This window comes from Armigeres subalbatus, chromosome 1, assembly GCF_024139115.2.
Source record: "Armigeres subalbatus isolate Guangzhou_Male chromosome 1, GZ_Asu_2, whole genome shotgun sequence".
Taxonomy (NCBI): Eukaryota; Metazoa; Arthropoda; class Insecta; order Diptera; family Culicidae; genus Armigeres; species Armigeres subalbatus.
Genome location: NC_085139.1, coordinates 104,278,658 through 104,301,461, shown reverse-complemented (window position 1 = coordinate 104,301,461; position 22,804 = coordinate 104,278,658). Strand labels below are relative to the sequence as shown.

At 40.6% G+C, this 22,804-nt stretch overlaps 1 protein-coding gene across 3 annotated transcripts in view; it reads left to right on the top strand.

The window, feature by feature from the left end:
• The window catches only part of LOC134203966 (atlastin), a 95,315-nt gene that overhangs the window by 37,354 nt on the left and 35,157 nt on the right, over positions 1-22,804 (top strand). The window lies entirely within an intron of this gene.

Genomic DNA, 22,804 nt, shown 5'->3' with positions numbered 1-22,804 from the left:
GCTGCGAGGCGGCTCTATCTCAGAGTGGGATGTAATGCCAAGAAGAAGAAGAAGAAGCATGATAATCCGGATAAATCGTTCCGTCGACTTCGACCCATATACCCGACGTTTTTCTCCGCTGCGTCGTTAATGGCTGCTTTGACTGTATTCCAGCAGTCCTCAAGAGGGGCCTCATCGAGCTCGCCCTCTTCCGGCAACGCTGCCTCAAGATGCTGCGCGTATGCAGTGGCGACATCAGGTAGCTTCAGTCGCTCTAGGTCGTACCGCGGCGGTTGTCAGTACCGAACATTGTTGATGACGGATAGTTTTGGGCGCAGTTTAACCATCACCAGTGGTTAAGAGTCGATGAGAGCGCCACGATATATCCTGACGTCGACAATGTCGGAGAAGTGCCGTCCATCAATCAAAACGTGGTCGATTTGTGATTCTGTCTGCAGTGGTGATCTCCAGGTGTACCGATACGGAAGGCTGTGTTGGAAGTAGGTGCTGCGAATAATCATATTCTTGGAGGCAGCGAAATCAATTAGTCGTAGGCCGTTTTCATTCGTCACCCGGTGAGCGCTGAACTTTCCAATAGTCGGTCTAAACTCCTCCTCTTGGCCAACCTGAGCGTTCAAATCTCCCATGATGATTTTGACGTCGTGGCTTGGGCAGCTGTCGTACTCACGTTCCAGCTGCGCGTAGAATGCGTCCTTATTATCATCAGTGCTTCCGGAGTGTGGCCTATGGACGTTGATTATGCTGAAGTTGAAGAACCGGCCTTTGATCCTCAACCTGCACATTCTTTCATTGATCGACCACCACCCGATCACGCGCCTTTGCATATCGCCCATCACTATGAAAGCTGTTCTCAGCTCGTGTGTGTTGCCGCAGCTCTGATAGATGGTATGATTACCTCTAAACGTTCGCACCATTGATCCCTTCCAACAAACCTCCTGCAGCGCGAATACACGATCCTTGAGCACATCGGCGAGTATGCGTGTGCTCCCGATGAAGTTGAGAGATTTGCAGTTCTACGAACCGAGTTTCGTCGCAGTGGTCTTCGCCGATGGTTCCGGTACGTACTTTCTTGTTGATTATTCGTTGCGTATGTTTCTTTAAAGGCTGACTTGCAGGGCCTGACACCAAACCCCCTAAATTTCCGGAGGAGCATTCCTCCTCATTCCCGGTGGACCATGGTGCTCAGTTTCACTTAGAGTCCCTCGCTGGCCCCTCGCTGATCAGCCGCCACTAACATGGAGAACAGACGCTGTTGTGAGCCGATCCTGACATGGAGAATAGACGCTCAGTAAAATTTACACCCCCGGAGAGGAGCAAACCCCCCCCCCTTCCCTGTCAGCATACGACCATAGTTCCCACCGGGGTTGGTTACCCGATCTTCCCTAAGGTTGCTCGTATCCCGGCCAGCACCACGGGGAGGTAGGGATAGGAGTTGCTGGGTAAGAGGAGGACCACAAGATGGGGTCTATTTTATTCCTTCAGGTATGCGAAGTACCAATGGTACGCTTTACCCAGCATTTGCCGTGCCAACATATTATGCATTAGTTCCGAAATAAATTATTACAAAACTATTACACCAAATCACCATTATGCCAAACGACCGCTATGCCTAACGACCTTTATGCCAAACGCCATTATGCCAACGAATGTCCCAGTTTCAAGTGATAACAAAACAATAATAAAGCAGACATTGCACACTTTCATGTACTGTCATGAAATAAAAATTGATGAGAATTTAATAGAAGGCTTTTCATCAACCATCGTTCTAAAGAGAGTGAAAGGGCATATATGTTGGTAATCATCGCATGACATCTCTCATGGCCGTGCATTTCGTAGTTGCTATACTCCGTGATTGACCAGAACAATCGTAATTGGGAATCAGGGAATCAAATGGATGGGAGCATGGGTTTTGCTCTCCAACCTCAATGTGCATAATCCGAGAGCTCTAGTATTTTATATGGTCGATAACGGCGCTGGCTACGTCCTCATGGTCTATCGGGGATGGGAAGGAAATGATGATGCAATCGTTCGCCCTCTGCAAGCCTAGCCGCTCATTTCGAATTCTAACAGTTACCAGCTAGAATTAGTCAAGTTGTAGGTATAAGATAGAAGATGGAAACAGAATGAGAATCCATTTCCAGTTCAGTCCAGCCCAGTTCAACATGATAAATATATGAATATATACAAAGTGGAATGGAACGGACCTGGGCTCGAATCCACGAGCTCCTCCGGAAAATTCTCAACGAGAAAAAAATCGATCGGTGGCATAGGCAAACTTCTAAACAATTTCCCGTGAAAATTTCAAAGAAATTCCGGTGAAAACTTTAGAACATTTCGTGTTGAAAATTCGATTTTCCGACGAAATAAAAAGATTCTCCAGTTAATGTCTCAAAAACATCCTGTAAACAAGACTTCACGTTACGAACGTAATAAATAAATCGCCAAGCGTTCGCCGACCAAAATTATGACAAACGCCGCCGCCGACGATTTTCGGATCGGCGCTGACGGTAGTCAGAGCCCATGAACGGACCAACGGGATATTTTATTAAATTTTATATAAACTAGAATAAAGATTATTTGAGCAAAAATTTTCAGCGACAACAAAAAATGGCTCGATTATCCGGAGGGTTCGATTATCCGGAGTAACACACACTCCACACTCCGGATAATCCAGTCCGGCATGTGTCACCATTTGGGTGTCTTGTTGATAGTTGGATGACAACTTTCTGTTTCAAATTTGGTATTTTTTCCCCGTATTTTTTTTAGAAAATTAAAAATCCAAAGGCAAAGTTTAAAGTGTCCGTAGTCAAATGTCACTTCAGTTATGCTGCCAAAAATAACCACTTTATGTTTTCCCGCAAATTAACAAAAGGCGCCTTCTTTTCACTCCGATTGATTCTCCGGAGATGTTTCCCACCCTATTTTTTCTCAGTCTTCTTATGTAAAATTTTGGTCCTGAAAAGGATCGATTAACTTTTAAACATGCGTCTTTCCAATCACTAACTCAACAGCTACCATGCCTCAGTCCGAAATTTATGAGAAAATATCACTTGTGTGCTGCTGCTGGCCGAACACATGATGATTCTCCGCTAAACTGCAGCAGACATGGTTGAGGTTTAATTCTCAGCAGCAACGCCACCACCGATGCTGATGATATTCCTTTGTGACCGCTAATGGCGCCTTCGTTGCTACGCAAATCGCGGAATCTTGTTCTTACTGATGATTAGAGTCAGTCTATATAGAAGCGTTGACTCTTCCTTGATCGAATAGCCCAAGAAAAATAAAAAATCCTTCGAGAAACGGTATTTGTCAATACAGGATTGAAGTTAACGCGACGTGCGCAGCAACTCACGTGAAGAAATTACAATTAATTATCAATGAACCTTCGAATTTTGTTGCGTCGTGTTGCATCTCGTTGCAAACGCCTTTGACAGCCCCAGCTTCAACGATGGGGTTTTCTATTCTAACCCAGCCCCCAGTGACTTCGTGGCGGTTGTTTCTTCTTTGTTCCAGTTTGCGTCGGTAACGGTGCAGCGATACACCATATGCATCGGTTACGGTCGTCTGTGGATTGCTGCAGAAAATTCATTCGCAACGATGGCGACGGTAGCGGTTCAAGAGAGGGTCTAATATCTATGCTATGTACTAAAGACGCACAACGTAAAATTGCAAATAATATACGTTACGAACAGCTACGTAGTCCTACGTCACCTTAGCGTACAACCCGATTGGGCAAAAACTTTGGTTTTTATCGTTATTGTAGCAAAGGAAGAGTGCAACACATCGGATGGGACTTGATAAGTGCAAGCAAATTAGAGTTTTGCTTTCTTTAGTATTCTCCCGCATGAACAAAAAGTCAAGTACGTATTCAATTGCACGTGACTAAACAATTTCATAATTTTACACAATAATCTTTCCTGCTTGATGATGATCCACAACGAGAGTGATCAAGCATTAAGTTGCGGCAGGAAATAATGGCGATCTACATTTCATGTTCCATCATCGCCTTCTTTACTTTTATGGCCAAACTATCAATCCTTATAAACATTACAAGTTCATGATATATGAAGGTGAACAAATAGGTGTGGGCTTTTCGTTTTCAAGATCATCTCTATCCACTTTGTAGCTGGTTTGCAGTTTGCCAGATATGGAGTGGCTTATTGTGGTAATCGTTTCTCATCGTACGTATAGGTATGATGTGAAAAGTACACCCGCGCTGCTGTGGCTGTAAAGTGTAAGAGCTAAAACTGGTGACCGTGTAAATGTCTTACTATACGCTCTGATAATCTTACGCGCGTTCAGTTAGATATCTCTTACCGATGCGTTTCATGAGTTTATGAACGTGAGGTGACCTTGAGCCGAAGTTAATGCGAATGTGGCCCTTTTCGTTTCCAAGTAGAATAATTTAAACATATTACTTACGAGTATTATATGAATTATTTAGACAAGGCTGTTCCGAAACCCAACAATTAAATTATTCGGAAAAGTGTAAGGGCTAGCTAACGGCTCAAATTAAGTTAATGACGTAAACCTTACCTTAATTTGAATATCACATTTCACAATTATACTACTGTACGTCATATTTATTTTACACAGTAATTAGCTACTTAGCATTGGTATGTAAAATGAGTCTATCATTAGTTCCATTGAAATTTATTTATTTATTTATAATTTATTTATTTTTGTAATAACCGAACACAACATCCAGTCCGAAATGATTGTTTAGCTTTTAGGTTTTTATAAATCCAGTCTGATTTTCTTCGATGCTTGTTCACCAAACACCACTTCACTTTTACGCACTTAAATCGAAGTAAGACGCAGTTTTATTGGGATTATATTAAAGTTATATATTTATACTTCGTTCCTCTGAAACACACTCTCAAGTGATTCGATGATTTTGGATTTATGACTGCCGCCTTACATCATTCTTCGTCTTCTAAGGATCACACTCCCCTATGCGTTGTTTGCGTTCAAGAGCGCAAAATTTAGCCATAAATCTCTTACTGGTAGTGTGCAACCTCTAGACTAGTTTACATATATCTGTATATTTTTTTACTATACAGAAACCACTAAAGAACAGTTATTTAATTCTTATTTTTAGCCCTGCACATCATCGTGGCATCATCGCCGTCAGCTGGCGAGAGGAGTTCCTCCCAGCAGCACTGCACCAACCGAACCAAGCTTTGCTTTGATGCGATGGGATCAGGCCCTATTTGGAGGCATGCATCTTGTCGATACGCTCGAATCGATATACTTACCTTACCTAGAAACATTCCGTATAATGCAACCTCGCACCCGGTGCGGTTATTTGATTGTTACTGACGGATACAAATGAAATCCAGTTTCTTCAACGGTATAGTGGCCCGGTGCTGCCTCAGTATGGATTTATTGACTCAATTATCTTTAATATAGATCTTGAACTAAAGGCCGTTGATTGGGATTGATTTCAAGTGTTCTGTTCCGTGGTATGGGAGCAATGTGCTTGATTAGAACTGTTCAGTACAGATCAATTTTGATTGAATGAAACTCCTTATAAAACATTTTCCACGATTTAACGTAAAATTGTGGCCTTTAATGAAAGTTATTCCCTAGATGATAAATAATTTAGATTCGTTTGTTTGTTTGTTCGTTTGTTTCGTTTCGGTTTGAGACCCAAATGAAAGACAAATACTCGGAGGACATGATTGGGTTGATACCGCGGCATGATAGGGATGCTCAAAACATGTTCATATGTTCCAATTGATGTCTTTTATATTTTATGTCTTATGTCAATCTTTCAATCATAACCAGGTGGATAGAAATCGTTTTCGGAAATAAAATATGCCTAAAAAAACTAGAAGTGATGGCTAACAGATTGGTGATTTAGCTACAACGATTTTTGGCACGACTGTATCCACGCAAGTTTTTTTGTATAGGGTAAAGTGCCCAATAGTGGACCCCCAACCAATAGTGGACCCTCCAGCCTCCAGCCAGTGTTGCATTATTGAAACACAATGTAAACATTTTGCTGTAAAATTCTGTTGGGAGAACCTACCTTACACACCTATGATTTGATTACATGCATTGGAAATGCTATGTAAAGTAAATTTAGATGATTTTTTACAATTCTATAAAAATAAACTCTAGAGTGTCCATTATAAGAATATTTTGGGGGGTTCATAATAGGAAAGAAGAACGTCCCGAAACGGAACATTAAAATCAAATTAAGTGTCGACTATAGGGAAGCAATTTCCTATTATCGACCCCCAGGGGGTCTACTATAGGGCGAATTCAGTCAGATTTTAAAATGTTAATTTCAACGAATAACGTCTAGTATTTGAGTGTTTTATGTATGTATCGTAAAGAGGAGATGCAGAGCTTGATATTAGATACCACGCAATATTAATATTTTGAAAATTTCCACTCTTTATGCCAGGAAGAGCAAAATTTCGTTACTAGGGGGTAGGGATGAAACGATACCACTAAGGTATCGATACTTTTACTTTAAAGTAGTATCGAATAAAAGTATCGATACCACTAAAGTATCGAATTAGAAGTATCGATACCTACTTGTATCATATGAGTACTCATCAATTTGAAGTAAAATTATGTCACTCACAAGCAGTCATTCATAATTTATGTTGTGTTCAGTGTTTCATGAATAGTGGAAGGATTGAGCACTTTCCTTTACTACATATTTGTCCATCGATATCATAATTAACTTATCTCGATAATGTGTAAAAGCAATGTGAACCAATTGTTACTTTGAATCATTATATTTATAGTTACCGTATCTTTTAGTTCATGTTCCTATAGACGTTAATTTCTAATGCTTATTGAATGGATTATTAGAAAACAGCTGCAAATATGAGTGCAAATTATCACAATAGATCTAATAAATGGTCGCAGTGATTAAAATACCAAACAAAGAAAAAAAAAAATGAGTGCAAATCTAAGATCGATTATTATTCAATTCTGAAGGATCGTTGAATGGCAAAAAATAAATACTTGAAAGTATTTAGGCCGATACAAATATTTAAAATCTATTTTGTCTTGTCTCCCCCCCCCTCGGATTTTTTTTTTGCAAAAAAAAATAATATTTTGTGGGGGCAACAAAATAAAATTCTGATAATTCTGAGGATTTTCAAAACATTCTTCAACAAATCCGAGGAGTTTATTTTTTATTTTTTTCATTCTAATATTTATTTTTTATTATCCCTCCCCCCTTGACCTTTCGGAGACCAGTAGGACAAAAAGTCAATTAAATATTTGTAACGGCCTTATTCGATTTAATAATAAAATACTAAAATTTAAAAAATTCTTTTGGAAAATTCCAATTTTTCTATTTAAGTTTATAAGATTTAATAGATTTTAAATTGAATACTCAATTGATTTAACTACTTCAATTCGATACTTACTTGGTATCGGTATCAAAGTATCGATTCCAAAAGTACTTGGTATCGAATCAAAAGTATCGAGTATTTACTCGTATTTACTTGTATCGATTCATCCCTAGTAGGGGGTCCACTATTGGGCATTTTACCCTACTAGTGTTGATGAGGAGGTTCTGCTTAGAATTTGAAGGATTTTCCTAAAACCCAAAATTTTTAAATTTAAAATTATAGTTTACTTCAATTCTAGGATTTTGCATAAGAAACGCCTGGTTTTATTTTCTTGTCGAATATTCCGCATAAAATCGTGGAGAAAGTTATCACAAGAATTGACGAAATTTCTGCACAAATACCGGACTATTTTTCACAAGTATTTCCGCATAAATTCTCGATGATATTTTTCACTGAAATCTCTTATAATATTCCCCAAAAATTTCCGAAGGAGTTTTCGCCTCAAACCTATGATTTTGGATTGCATTCAATGAAACATTAGAAGCTATGTTAGATTTTAATTTTTTCCCTATATATGGAATCAAATAATTTTTATTCAGAAATTTTGCTAACAAAGGAAGTTGTATTTGTCGGCTAGATCACAATAGCGCGTTGAGCTTCGCGTCGCGCTGACAGCGCGTTAACGCGTTGTTTTGAAACTGTTGTTTACTATGTGAGCCATCACAATGACGCGTCGCGTGTTTCGCGTCGTTGTACTAATTTTGAAAAAATGTTCTAAACAGACCGCGTCACGCGCGTCGGGAACTTTGTTTTTGAAAAAATTCAAAATCAACGCGCAAGTTTCCTTCTTGTTCACACATTTTTTTTTGAAAACGTGAAAATAAAAAGAAACAAAATGGATTTTGAAACTACGTGCGATTTAATCAACAAAGTGAAGCAGCACAATTGCTTGTGGGCGAAATCTAGTAAGGATTATCGTAATGTTTTGAAAAAAGAGAAGATTTGGGTGGAAATAGCAGCTGAACTGAAAAAGTCGGGTAGGTATTGTTTTTATAAAAACGAAGTAAATGTATGAAATATATTTATATTTTTATTATAAATAGTTGATTCGATAAAAAATCGCTGGAAAAGCTTGAGGGACAGATTCGTCCGCGAGCAGGGACAGATTACCGTAGCTTCATCATCCGGATCTGCAGCACCCGACAGTCCATCATGGCAATATTTCAACGAATTGAGTTTTCTGAAGGCGCACTGTCAGAAAAGACCGTAAGTTATAACAATTTCGTAAATTAATTTCCATTCCTAATAAGAATTTAATGGATGCAGCACGATGTCAAATTACCAAAGCTCATCGCAAAATTCAGCTGATCCGACAACATCGTTTTCGGAAGCAGATCCGAACGGGGAAAACGAGCAACAACAACAAGAAGTACAGCAAATCGAGCCGGAAACACCAACCATAAGAAAGCGAAATGCCATGGATGCCAGATTCCATAACATGCTGGATAAAGTTGAATCTTTGTGCACCCCAGCAAAAACATCCCGACATGATTCGTTTGCCCGTTATCTGTGTGACAGGTTGGAAATACTTCCGCTTTCAATGGCTCGTTCACTGGAACTTGAAATTTTGAATCATGTCCACAAGACAATCAATGATGTTGAGAATGTGGAGTACTTAGATCCTGAATAAAAGCACTGTATGTACTTTGAATGTTTGATTTTTGCTTACTTGTCTGTTATAAATTAGTTGAATAAAAATTATTTTGTATCGGAAGTATTGTTTAACATTTATTTTATCTTTTTCGTCATCTATGGCATTACATTCCATCTGAAACATGACCTGCTCTTAACTCAGTATTCAATTAGCATTTCCTCAGTTATTGATTGAAAGCTTTTCCAGCCAAAGCACGAGTATGTAATCAGAGCGTTAATGAATTAAAGCTTCTTATGAATTATTAAATTTGTTATGAATAAATAATTCAACTCATTCAACAATGATTAATTTATTTTTGATAATGATTAACGATTATGATTAATGAATAAAATGGTTGGAGTATGATTAGCGATTACGGAGCGTGATTAAATACTGACACAATAGTTATGTGTATGATTAATAATTAACGATCTATATGATAAATGATTAATGATTATGAATAACCAAATTGAATGATTTGCTTAGTGATCAATAATGAAGTAATCATTCTCTAAGGCTATCAAATTGGATTATTCAAATGTATAAAAGTTATATGATTTTGATCAAACATTAATGAATAAAAGCGATGTATGCAATGATTATGATTGATTATTAATGAATAAATTCTAAACAATTATGAATATGATTAGTGATTGTTGATTAGATGTATAATTCTATGATTAACGATTAGTGAATAATGATTAAATCATATTTTTTTGTATGATTATGATTAATGAATAATGATTAAATAACCCATTATTCATTAATCATGATTAAATCTATGATTAATCACTATAATGCTCTGGTATGTATCTTGTGTGGCAAGTATAATGGATACCGAGATGGATACACTATGGCCAGGGATACGAGGGTGTTTCCCACACGAAAACATTCTAGACCGAACCGAGAATCGAACTTGCCATCTTAAGGTGAATCGCGTTGGAGCCCAATTTCAAATCTACATAGCACTTTTGAGGGCACATAACTTGAAAAGTAAACGACAGACAAAAGCAAAAAGTAGTTTTTCACTTTTGCTCACTTGCAGCATACATGAAAAAATGGTTTCCAGATGTGCTAACCGCCTAAATATTCACATTTGTGCGAGCAAAAACGTGAGGTGAGAGATAGCACGGCCATTGTGGCTGCCATTTTTGGACGCCGCCGTAACTCACCTTAAGAGTGGCATGTTGTTGCTTACAAGGCTAACTGGAGACCTTACATTTATTTTCTATAATTGATAAATATGATTTACTTTTTGTTTTGAAGAAATTTTAAATTACTATTGAAATTTTTCCAGTGATTCGCAATTTCCTCCAAGCATTTTTCATGAATTCCTCCAGCAATTCAGACGGGAATTCCTCAAAAAAAATCCTTCAGGAATTCCTCATGGAATTTCTTCGGGAATGCCTCCGAGAATTCCTCCAAAAATACCTCCTTTTTTCTCCAGTAATGCCTTCGGAAATTCATTCAAGAATTCGTCCGAGAATGCCTAAAGAAAATCCTCCAGGAATTCCGCCGGGAGTTCCTGCAGAAAATCCTCCAGAAAGTCCTCCGCGAATATTTCCAGAAAGTCCTTCGCAAATGTCTCCAGGAGTTGCTCCGGGAATTCCTCCATTTGCTCCCTCGGGAATTCCTCCAGAGATTCCTCCGGGAATGTCTCTCAAAATTCTCCCGAGAACGTTTCTATGAATTCCTTCAGGAAGGTCTCCAGAAATTGCTACGGGAATGTTTCCAGGAATTCCTACGGGAATGCCCCAAGATGGTTTCCTGGGAATTCCTCCGAGAATGCCTCTAGTAGCTCCTCCAGGAATTCCTGCAAGAATTCCTCCAGAAATTCCTCCTGTAATTCTTCCAGGAGTTTCTTTAGGAATTCCTCGGGAAATGTCTCCAGGAGTTCCATCGGGAATGTTACCATGAAATTACGGGCGAGTTACGGGCGTTACTGTGGGAACTCCTCCAGTGATTCTTTCGAAATTTCCCCCAGGAATTCCTTCGGGAATTCCTCCAGGAGTTCCTTCGGGAATTCCTCCAGGAGTTCCTCAGGGGATTCTTCCAGGAAATTCCTGCGGGAGTTTCCCCAGGAATTTCTCAGAAGGTTCCTCTAGAAATTTCTCCTAGAGTTCCTCCAGGAATTTCTCCGGGAGTTCCTCCAGGAATTCCTCCGGAAAATCCTCCAGGAATTCCTGCGGGAAATTCTGCAGGAATTCATCCGGAAGTTCCTGTAGAAATTCTTTTAGTAATGCCTACAGGAATGTCTCCAGGAATTCCCCAGGAAATGTCTCCAGGAATTCCCCAGGGAATGTCTCCAGGAAGTCCTCCGCATAATTTCTCCAGGTATACCTTCGGGAATGTCTCCAGGAAGTGCTCCGCGAATGTCTCCAGGATTTTCTCTCAGAATTCCTTCAAGAACTCCTCCAGTTATTCTTTCGGGAATTCCTCCAAGAGTCTCGAGGGGTATTCCTCCGGGAATGTATCCAGTAGTTCCTTCTCACTCCTGTGAGAATTTCTCCAAGAATTCTCACGGGAATTGCTCTAGAAACTGCTCTGATGAATTCTTTCAAGAGTTTCTCTAAGAATTCTTCCGTGAATGTCTCCAGGAAATCCTCCAAGAATGTCTCAAGCAATTCCTTCGGGAATGTCTCTAGGAATTCCTCGGGGAATATCTCTAGGAATTCCCGCGGGAATTTCTCCAGGAATCTCTCCAGGAAATCCTCTGGAAATGTCTACAGAAATTCCTCCGGGAATGTCTCTAGGAATTCATCCGTGAGTTCCTGGAGACATTCTCTGAGAATTTCCCGGAGGAGTTCCTGGAGACATTCCCGGAGGAATTTTAGGACACATTCCCAGAGAAATTTCTGGGGACATTCCCAGAGGAATTCCCGGAGACATTCCTGGAGACATTCCTGGAATAATTCCTGGAGACATTCTCAGAGGAATTCCTGGAGACATTCCCGTATGAGTTCCTGGAGGAATTCCCTGAGGAACTCCTGGAGGAATTCCGGAAAGAATTCATGGAAAAATTCCTGGAGGAAATTCTGAAGGAATCACTGGAGAAATTTTCTTATTTATTCCCGTAACTACGTAATTCCATAGTAACATTCACGAAGGACTTTCTGGAGGAAGTCCCCAGAGGAATTCCTGGAGCAACTCTTGCAGAAATTCCCGAAGAAGCTACTGGAGGAGCTATTGGAGACATTCCCGGACGAATTCCTGGAGACATTCTCGTAGGAAGAATTTCCGAAGGATTTCCCGAAAGAATTCTCGGAGAAAATCGAGGAGAAATACTTGGAGGAACTCCTGAAAGAATTTATGGAGAAAGTCCCGGAGGAATTTCTGGAAGAATTTCCAAAGGAATTCTTGAAGAAACTTCAGGAGACATTCACGGAAGAATTCAAAAATGAATTTCCTGAAGAAACTCCCAGAGAAGTTACTTGATAAATTCCCGGAGCAGTTCTTGGAGGTTTTCCTGAAGAACTCCTGAAGGCTCTCTAGAGCAACTCCCGGAGGAATTCCTAGATGGACTCTCGGAAGAATTGTTGGATGAACTTCCGGAAGAATTCCACGTGAAAGGAGGAATTTCTGGAAGAACTCCTGGAGGAAATCCTTGAGGAACTCCCAGAAGAATTCCTGGAGGAACTTGCTGAGGAATTCTTGGAAGAGCTCCCAGAGGTATTTCCGGAGGAACTCCCGGAGGAATTCCTTGACAAACTCCCGCAGGAATTCCTGGAGGAACTCCCAAATGAATTCCTGGAGGAACTCCCGAATGAATTCCTAGTGAAACTTCCAAATGAATTCCTGGAGAAATTTCCGGAGGAATTCCTATATGGACTTTCGGAAGAATTGCTGGAGGAACTTCTGGAAGAATTCCAGGTGAAATTTCCGGAGGAATTCCTGGAGACACTCCCGGTCGAATTCCTGGAGGAACTCCCGGTGAAATTCCCGGAAGAACTTCCGAATGAATTCCTGGAAAAACTCTCGAAGAAATTCCTGTAAGAACTCCCGAAGGAATTCCTGTAAGATCTCCCGAAGGAATTCCTGGAGGAACTCCCAGATGAATTCCTAGAGAAACTCCCGAAAGAATTCCTGGAGGAACTTCCGGAGGAATTCTTGGAAGAACTCTCGGAGGTATTTCCGGAGGAACTCTCGGAGGAATTCCAGGAAGAATTTCCGGAGGAATTCCTGGAGCAACTCTCGGAGGAATTCCTTGACGAGGAGGAACTCCCGGATGAATTCCTGGAGGCACTCCTGGACAAATTCCTGGAGGAACTCTCGGAGGAATTCCTGGAAGAATTTCCAGAGGAAGCTTCCGAATGAATTCCTGGAGGAACTTCCGAATGAATTCCTGGAGGAATTCCCGGAGAAATTCGTAGATGGACTCTCGGAAGAATTGCTGGAGGAACTTACGGAAGAATTCCAGGTAAAACTCCCGGAGGAATTCCTGAAAGAACTCCTGGAGGAGTTCCTTGAGGAACTCCAAGAAGAATTCCTGGAGGAACTTGCGGAGAAATTCTTGGAAGAACTCTCGGAGGAATTCCTTGTCGAACTCCGGGAGGAATTCCTGGAGGCACTCCCGGATGAATTCCTGGAGGCACTCCTGGACGAATACCTGGAGGAATTCCTGTAAAAAATTCCGGAGGAACTACTGAGGAATTCCTGGAGCAACTCTCGGATGAATTCCTGCAGGAACTCCCGAATGAATTCGTGGGGGAACTTCCGAATGAATTCCTGGAGTGACTGCCGGAGGAATTCCTGGAGGAACTCCCGGAGGGATTCCTGGAGCAACTCCCGGAGGGATTCCTATTGGAGCTCCCGGAGGAATTTCCGGAGGAATTCATGGAGGAACTCTCGGAGGAATTCCTGGTGGAACTCCTGGAGGAATTCTCGGATCAAAATCCCCCGGAGGAATTCCTGAAAAAACTACTGGAGAAATTTTCGAAGGAATTCCTGGAGAATCTCTCGGAGGAATTTCCGGAGGAATTCATGGAGGAACTCTCGGAGGAATTCCTGGAGGAACTCCTGGATGGATTTCTGTAGTAGCTCTCGGAGGAATTCGTGGAGGAGCTCCTGGGGGAATTTCCTGGAAGAACTCCCGGAGGAGTTCCGGGATGAATTCCCGGATGAGTTCCTGGAGGAATTCTCGGATCAACTCCTTGAGGCTGCAGGAATTCTCGGAATTTTTTTTGGATAAATCCCCCGGAGGAATTCCTGAAAAAACTACTGGAGAAATTTTCGAAGGAATTCCTGGAATTTTTTTTAATGAATTCCTGAAAGAATACACGGAGGAATTCCTGGAGAAATTCCCGGAAAAATGTCATGTAGATATTCTCGAATGAAAACCTGGAGAATTTTTGAAAGCATACCTGCTCGAATTTCCAGATGAATTCATGGAAGAATATTTAATATATTGTAATATAAAACTTCCGAAGAAATTCCTGGAAAAATCTTTTGGGAGTTTTTGAAGGAAATCACGGAGGAATTTCTGGAAGATCTCCTGAAAGATCTTTCTTATGAATTTCTAATGAAGCGTTTTATGAAAGAATTCCTGGAGCAATTTTTGGTGGAATTCTTGAAGGACATCCTGAAATAATTTTCGGTGGTAATCTTGTTGAAGTTTCCTAGAGAATTTTCAAGCTAAGATTCTTATAGAGCACTTTGAGAGAAATTACTATTATAGTTCGTAGAGGAATTCTTGAATGAATTACTAGAGGAACTCCCGAACAAAATTTCTAGAAGAGCTCTCGAAGGAATCTAAAACGGATTTTTAAGAGAAATTAACAGTGGAAAGTCTGCAGGAATAACCAGATAAAAACTTTAGATATTATCAAGAATTCTCATAGATTTGCTTATATTACTTCTTTATTTTTCGAATGATTTTAAGTAGAAACTTTCGGCGGAACTTTGGACATAATTTCCGGTAGAATTGCTGGAGACATTTTTGGTTGTATTCCTGTAGGAATTCGCGGACAACATAAAACAATTTTTTTTTCATAATTTTGTAAAGACACGGATTGGCAACCTTATGCCTTTGCTCACAAGGTTACTGGAGACCCAAACCGGTGATAGATTAAGCTTTTCTGGATGGAATTCATGTTCATAAACAAATGTTCTCTTCATTTCAAGACTAAAAATTATTTATTTTCATCAAAAGCGGTTCAATTTAATATCAAATAATCGGCCAATTTGTCACGAAGCTGCATCGCATTTCTGCTTGCGTTATTTCCCCGTTGAACTTCGCCTGCGCTCACACTCAGTAATGGTTCGATATTAGCTCGCCATTCCCCTTCGATGATTATGTTGCCCGAACCATCTACCTGATCAACGTACCTTTCCGGACAATATACCTCAGAATTCAATTTTTTCAAAAAATTATGGAGAATTATCGATGCCTTGACAACTTTCATTGCATTTTCTGGCTGCAGATCCATTGTTTTATTCATAATTCTCCATCTTGAAACTAGGATACCGAATGTATTTTCGATGGTTCTCCTTGCAATGCTGAGCCGAGTATTAAAGTTTTCCTTTCTCGGTGGAAGATTCGTACCTGGGTATGGTCTCATCAAATTGTTTTAAGGGGAACGCAAAGTAACCCACAATAAAATGAGGAAACATAACTTCGGTATTAGGAAGGGCACAAGGTTCAGGTAAACCCACTTGATTTTGCAGCAAAGTTGGCCAAAAATGCAATTGGAGAAAATACCTCCATCACTGTTTCCACCGAAAGCGCCAATATCCACCATCAATTCATAGTTCGCGTTACATAATCCCATGAGAACGATCGAGTGATATCCTTTATAGTTGTAGAAAGTGGACCCGGCATTCGGTGGGCATTGGATGGCGACGTGCTTCCCGTCAATTGCACCGCAGCAATTTGGAAACTTCCACTTCTCTTTGAACTCTTCGGCATACCTTCTGAAGTCTTCTTCAAGCGGCACAGGTAGGTAATCATGAACGAGAACTTCCCAAAGGACGTCGCTCACCTCCATCGTGATATTACGAATCGTTGATTCAACCATCTTGAACATTCTGGCCATTTTAGCGACTGGGGTACCATGAGCAAGATACCTGACAAAGGTTTCAAAATATTGAAAAAAAATATAGTTTAAAGAAATTCGAGATCACTTACATTAGAGTGAGAAACAATCTACATGCTGGAGAAATAGGCCTTCGAAATGAGAATTTCTCCAGCCGAGATCGAACTTTCCTCAACAGTAGGTCGAAAGTGGAAGGGCTCATACGTATCGATTCCTGGAAGTAATCCGGATCTCTTTGCCGCATTCGATCGTAATCGGTTTCAAAATATCCTTCAGTGGAGCGATACTGGTTAGAAGGTCGAACCCACCAACGCCGTGACTTGCCTCTGATGAGAAAATCGCGTAAATAATATAAAGCTGTCAAGCCTGCAGCCGGTCGCACAATCCGTTCCATTTCGCGTTGCATAATTTACTCAATTTTCTTGGAAATAAATTCTCGCAACTACTTCAAATACGATCAAAACCCGGAACTACACAATATTATGACATTTAAAAATCATAAAACAGCCCAACGCTGAAGTAGTATTGTGACTGCAAACGCGTCAAACGCGCTGATGGCGCGATTTAGTACAAAACGCTGCCGTTGAAGTCCAACGCGACGCGACGCGCAACGCGCTATTGTGATCCAGCCTTAACCCAGCGGTTTTTTGAGAGGTACCCCTTTGAATTTTTATATTCATTTTCGCTGTAAATGAAAATAAGCGCAACTCATGAGATATATGAAACACTGACCTGAAAACCAACGAAAACTAAAACTAATTCAAATTGATTTTATGCATCAAGTTTCATATAAGACTTTGAGGACTTTTGTAGGCTTCCGAGGCTATTGAAGGAGGCTTACGAACCTTTTGAAATGGAGCTTCCGAGCCTCTTGAAAGCAGGCTTCCAAGCTTCTTGAAATGAAACTTCCGAGGCTTATGAAAGGAGGGTTCCGAGCCTTTTGAAAGGGGCTCCGGAGCTTTTTGAAAGGAGGATTCCAAGACTCTTGAAAGGCGACTTTCGAGCCTCTTGAAAGGAGGTTTCCGAGCTTCTTGAAAGGAGGCTTCCGCCGAGCCTCTTCAACGGAGACTTCGGAGCATCTTGAAAGGAATCTTCCGAGTCTCTTTAAAGAAGGCTTCTGAGCCTCTTGAAAGAACACTTCTGAGCCTGTTGAAAGGAGGCTTCGGAGCCTCTTTAAAGAAAGATAACGAGCCGTTTGGCAGGAGGCAGCCTTGATGCCTAGTGGGGACTATAATCCCTTCATCTATTTTGAGTTTTTTTTTCAAAAATTCTCGAACGTTTTACCACCTCATTAAGTTATCCTAGTGGTAATGTGATAAATCCGGTTCAACCACCTACGGCAATTGCCGTAGCCGATTATTGCTACGACTTAAATTGATAGTGTAGTAGCGCTCAACTTTGTCCCGCACACTCACAGGGCAATATGTGATGAATCGCCGTCAGGCTCCCACCGGTAGGCAGTGGGTAGTTTTGCATATTTCATAATTAATCTATCAATCTCAAATGAAAAAAAAAATGCAACATGCATCCAGGGATTGCGACGAGAATCTTCCAAGGATTTCGATGAGAATCCTTTAGTGATTCCGACGGGAATGTTCCAGGGATTCCGATGGGAATCTCAAGAGATTTCGACGGGAGTCCTCCAAGCATATCGAAGGGAACCTCCAGGGATTCTGAAGGCAATCCACCAGAGATTCCGACTGGGATTCCAGGGAGTCCGAAGGGAATGTTCTAGGAATTCCAAATCCACCCGGAATGTCGACGGGAATCCTCCAAGGACTCCGACGGAAATGTTCCAGGAATTACAACGGAAACATTCTAAGGATTTGGGCGGGAATGTTCAATCTGACGGAAATGTTTCAGGGATTCCAATGAGAATCTTCTAGAGGTGAATGGAATCCTCCAGGAATTCCGACGGAATATTCAAGAATTCCGACGGGAATGTTCCAGGGATTTCCGAAGAAAATCTTCGAGGGATTCCGAAGCAAACCGTCGATGTATTCCGAAGCTAATCGTCAAATGATTCCAAATCAATTCGTCAAGGGATTCCGAATTAAATATTCAAGAGATTCAAATCGGGAAGCAAATCGACGAAGTATTCTGAAACAAATCGTCAAGGAATTCCTTAGTAAATCTCCGAACCATTCCGAAACAAATCTTCGAATGACTCTGGATGAATTTCGAAGCAAATTAACGAGAGATTCTGAAGCAAATCCTCCATGGATTAGTAAGGGTTTCCCCCACAGATTCCCAATTGTATCTCTCAACGATACCGAATGGAACCCAGTGTGAATTCTTTTGGATTCCGATTTCAATACTTCCGACTATTCTGAAAGGAATTCATTAGAGATTCCAATGAGACATCTCGGATTCTGGTGAGAATTCTTTTCGGATGCTGATGGGAATTGTGGAGATTATCATGCTGCTAGGCAAGCGGGCGTCTGCTGGAAAACTGTCACTGCAGTCCGTGATAGTTGACCACATGTCTTTGGCGAAGTACCACGATTGCTTCGATTGATATTTTGGTGGCTCTTCGTTGTTATTCATATCATGCTTACTTCGATGCTTTCAAATCAATTAGGGGAAACCGCCAAATGTTGAACGGCTAATTTTTTCGCCTATTGTTGAACTGCCATAAGAAAAGCACGTGCGTTCAACAATAGGCGAGCCGTTCAACATTGCTTTTTCACAATTACACTAAGTGAAATTACACATTTCTAAGAAATGAGAAACAAGCTCAATTGTCTTAAACTCATTCCTTTAAGATAGGGAAAATATGGGAGATGACTCTTTTGTTTTCAATTTTTTTCAGAAATTCGTTAAGGTACACCGGGGCAAGTTGAAATGCGGGGTAAGTTGAAACGGAAGCTGTAATTTAGACCAGCAATGACCAAATGCCCTGATTATTTTTTTCAACCAATTACTCCCCTAAACGCACCTTCTGATTGCCATTTCCGGAGGATTGCAACTACTAAAAGCAATCCCTGCCATTGTTTATTTTTCGCCTTTTGCAAAATCCAAACCAACTTTTTGACGTGCCAATGAAACAGGTCTCAAAATGATGTTTGGAAGAGTTTTTTCATCAAATTTTCACGGTAGGTAATCATTCAATGTTGAATAAGCATAATGATTATGAAAAATTGATGAAAGATACGTTTTAATTTTTGTATTTTGCTCGTTTCATAATTCTCCGCATTTTCAACCCATCGGGGCAAATAGAAATGCGTGGTGCGGGGCAAGTTGAAACAACGATTCAATACGTCACTCTCGCAATTTATATTTCCAGAATTCAACATAATCCGTAAATACATTCGAAAAACAAACATTTATAGAAAGGTCCAAAATTCTGAAAATTAAATGAATGAATGCAACTCTCCTACAATCTTCACTAAAAAAAAATGAAAAGGGGCCATGTTTAGGCTGCACGGTATACTTTTGAGATTCTTAATCTACTTTGCCTCGCTGTGAGCAGCAGCTCTTATAAAATAAAACTTAGAACATGTAAACATTTCGTTAACTCCACCTTTCACTTCCGCAGCCCCCCTTTCTCCAATCGAGAGTCTATGAGAGATACGCTGGTTAATTAATGTGGATTTATGAAGACACAGCCGAATTAATCAATCGTACAATTCATAGAAAGAGTATAGTATATTAAAATCTGGAATGTGACTTTTATACAAGATGAGACAACACAAGTGGGATTTGATTTTCAAATTTCTAGAACAAAGCCTACTTTTTTATCAAGGTTTTAGGAGACGATTTTAAGCTTATTTCTGAAAGATAATCAAAATCGTCAAAAATTTACATGGGACTCTTATGCGAATCTTGGCAGTATAGTCACCTTTACAACCTCGTGCATCTTGAGTCACACTGAGTACATATATTTTGTATGCCTATACGGTATAGTAAGCTTATGTATGTATACAGCGCAGTGTTTCAACTTACCCCGATATGCGGGGCAAGTTGAAACGATGCATATAAAAAAATAATTTTAGTATACAAAATTTTTATAAAAAAGTTTAGTAAGGTTGCTCATTTTTTATGTATAATCTTTGGCCCGAACTAGCAAACACCGCAAACGGATTCAAAATTCATCAAAGGGTGATTCTTTTACAGCACTTCAAATTTCAACTTTGAAAAAACCGTTTCAACTTGCCCCGGTGTACCTTATGCTATATGCTGAAAATTTATATCACTGCTAACTAAATTATCATATTCTAGGGGGGATATTTTTTCTAGTGAGCCGGCCTTTGGTTATATGGTTGCTATGGAACAGTCGCAAATGAGTAACTTGTTACTTAACAGAATAATCAAATATTACGTAGCTCTGCCAATTATTATCGTTTCCGTCGAAGAAGCTTGTAAGGGGCTCTTTAATCTGAATTCCATCGAAGGTCCGGGTCCCGACGGCCTGTGGCCACTTGTCTTGAAGCAATTAACCAGCGTTCTTGTAATGCCGGCGTCAATGATCTTCAAACAATCCTTATCTGGCGAAATCTGGTAGCATGTAAATGTTCCGCTGAGTTTAGCTCCTCGCAGATTTCACAAACGGCTCGGAAGAGCCTATCGCCGTAATTATGTATGGTCGGTGCAAGGTAGGTCCTTGAAACTGAGCATGTCGTTCCAGGGTTCCTTGCATGTGCCCTTCCGTAGTTGCGTATACCTGAAAGCTGCCCATTGGTGCTTCCAATCCTTTTTGACACTCTCTTTGATCAAGGCCTTAGTGTCAGCCGGGGGAACCGATGATTTTGTAAAACACTGGCCATGGTGACCGACTTTAGCCAGATTGTCCGCAGTAACGCTCCCTGGCACCATATACTGCTCAGGGATCCAGGCGAAGGTTGTCAACGGTTATTTCCAAGCGAGAATCGTCTGGATCCTTTGGTATTTCGGGTGGTCGCTTGCAGCCCAGCGATGGCATTGGCGGAATCAGCTAGGACTAGGACCGTTTTGTCGGAGGGAGTAGTATTGGGCATGAACAGAGCTACGCGGACCATAATTTCATAGTTGACGGGACAACCATTGCATTATCGAATGTATTTAGAATTAGGAACAAACATCACGGATTCAAATTGTTTCAACCTACAAGCACTTAAATAAGGTTTGGAACAAGCGTCGTATCGATGTTGCAGCAGTTGAATTACCCTAATAAATCCGTAACAAGTCAAATTCGCTGAAATATCGAATGATTGATACGTCAACTATGAATGAGCATTACGGTTTCCGCCGAGAAGACTCTACATTGTTTGAGAAGGCTACTCAATACATACAGACGCCTTCTCTCGAGAGGAAACGTCAGTGTCGCGGTGGTCATGGTTCCTAAACTCGGTGTTAAGCAGCTCGGTGACCGATCTTCATATATCTTCCATGTTGGCACCTTTTTTAAAGCGTCTCGCAATAGTCGCAATGGAGCGGTTTAGTTATGTTGGCTGGGGAGGAGTGCCAGCTTTTCACTCCGTGCCACTGAGGGAGACAGACGCCAGCCACCGTGTGCCCCTTGAACAAGGAGAGGGATCCTGTTGAAGCAACACGAAGGCCCTACGATCTCCTGGTCGGATCCAGTTTCGTGCCGCTAATCAAGTGTTGTCCTGGAGTAAAAGCCAACGGGGTCACTTTCGTACCCAAGGACATGAATCCTCCCAATGCATCGGAACTAAGGCCCACCGGATAATTCTGGGCTATTTTGAAGCAGTCACTACAGAAGCATCCCAAGGAGGTCAAATCTGAGGCGACATGAAGAAAAAACTGGTTTCCGTACAGAAGAAACTGCAGCTAGATGTTGTACAGAACCTAATAGGGTGGAGTGCTAGCGTACGGTTATGGCATTGAAGTTGAATGAAATAAATATGCCAAATGCTTACTAATGGGTTATATATTATTGTCTGAAAGTTTGAAAAGGATCGAACAACTAAGTAATTTTCTACAGTTTTTTTTTGATGTGGGACCCTCTTTATATTAAGATGAATTTGTTTAATATTGATTCATTTGAACATCATAAAACACGAGATCGTGGAATTAAATAACGTTAGAATGGCGTTTATCGACTAGAAATTGATTGTCAGCACAATTGACCCCAATCACACTTCACCTTCAAGACCAACTGAAGAAACTGAATAAACTAATTAAGCCTATACACGTAAAATTCTAAAATAATGAAGGAATAAAGGAAATAAAATAATAAATGAATAAAAAATCATCTACCGTACACTAAGTGAAAGTGTGGAGTTCTTCTCTAGATGTTATTTGTTTTTAAATGTCATCAATCGTTTAAAAATTTGGTATACTCAAAATTGATTTGAATAGTGGAAAAGAACGCGCGTTTTAGTTAACCAATATGTTTTGCTTTTATAAGAATTGTTGCGTTTCTTCACTTTTTAGGTGACTCTATTTCTTCTGGAACATGCAGATTTGCTGCAGCCGCTCCAGTCGATTACGCTCAATTGTGCCCCATGCTGCAGCATTTCCAACCGCGCTGAGTTTTTTCTTCCAAAATGCTTCCTCTTAACTCCTCATCGAACCGGTTATTCCGTAAGCTTCGTTCCACATAGCGGGAAACGGGTACTGTGCGTAGGTTGTGGTGGTATCTAATTGATGCAACAGGATCGTCCTGAAACGTACATGGTTTTAGTGCTAAGAGCCTAAGAAGAAAGAGCTTTATGCTAAGAGCCTACTGTCCAAAAGACACTAATAAGTTTGATACACCTGAATACTGTGTAGGCCACTGGTCTAGATCAGAAGGTGCTAATAGTGCACAAACA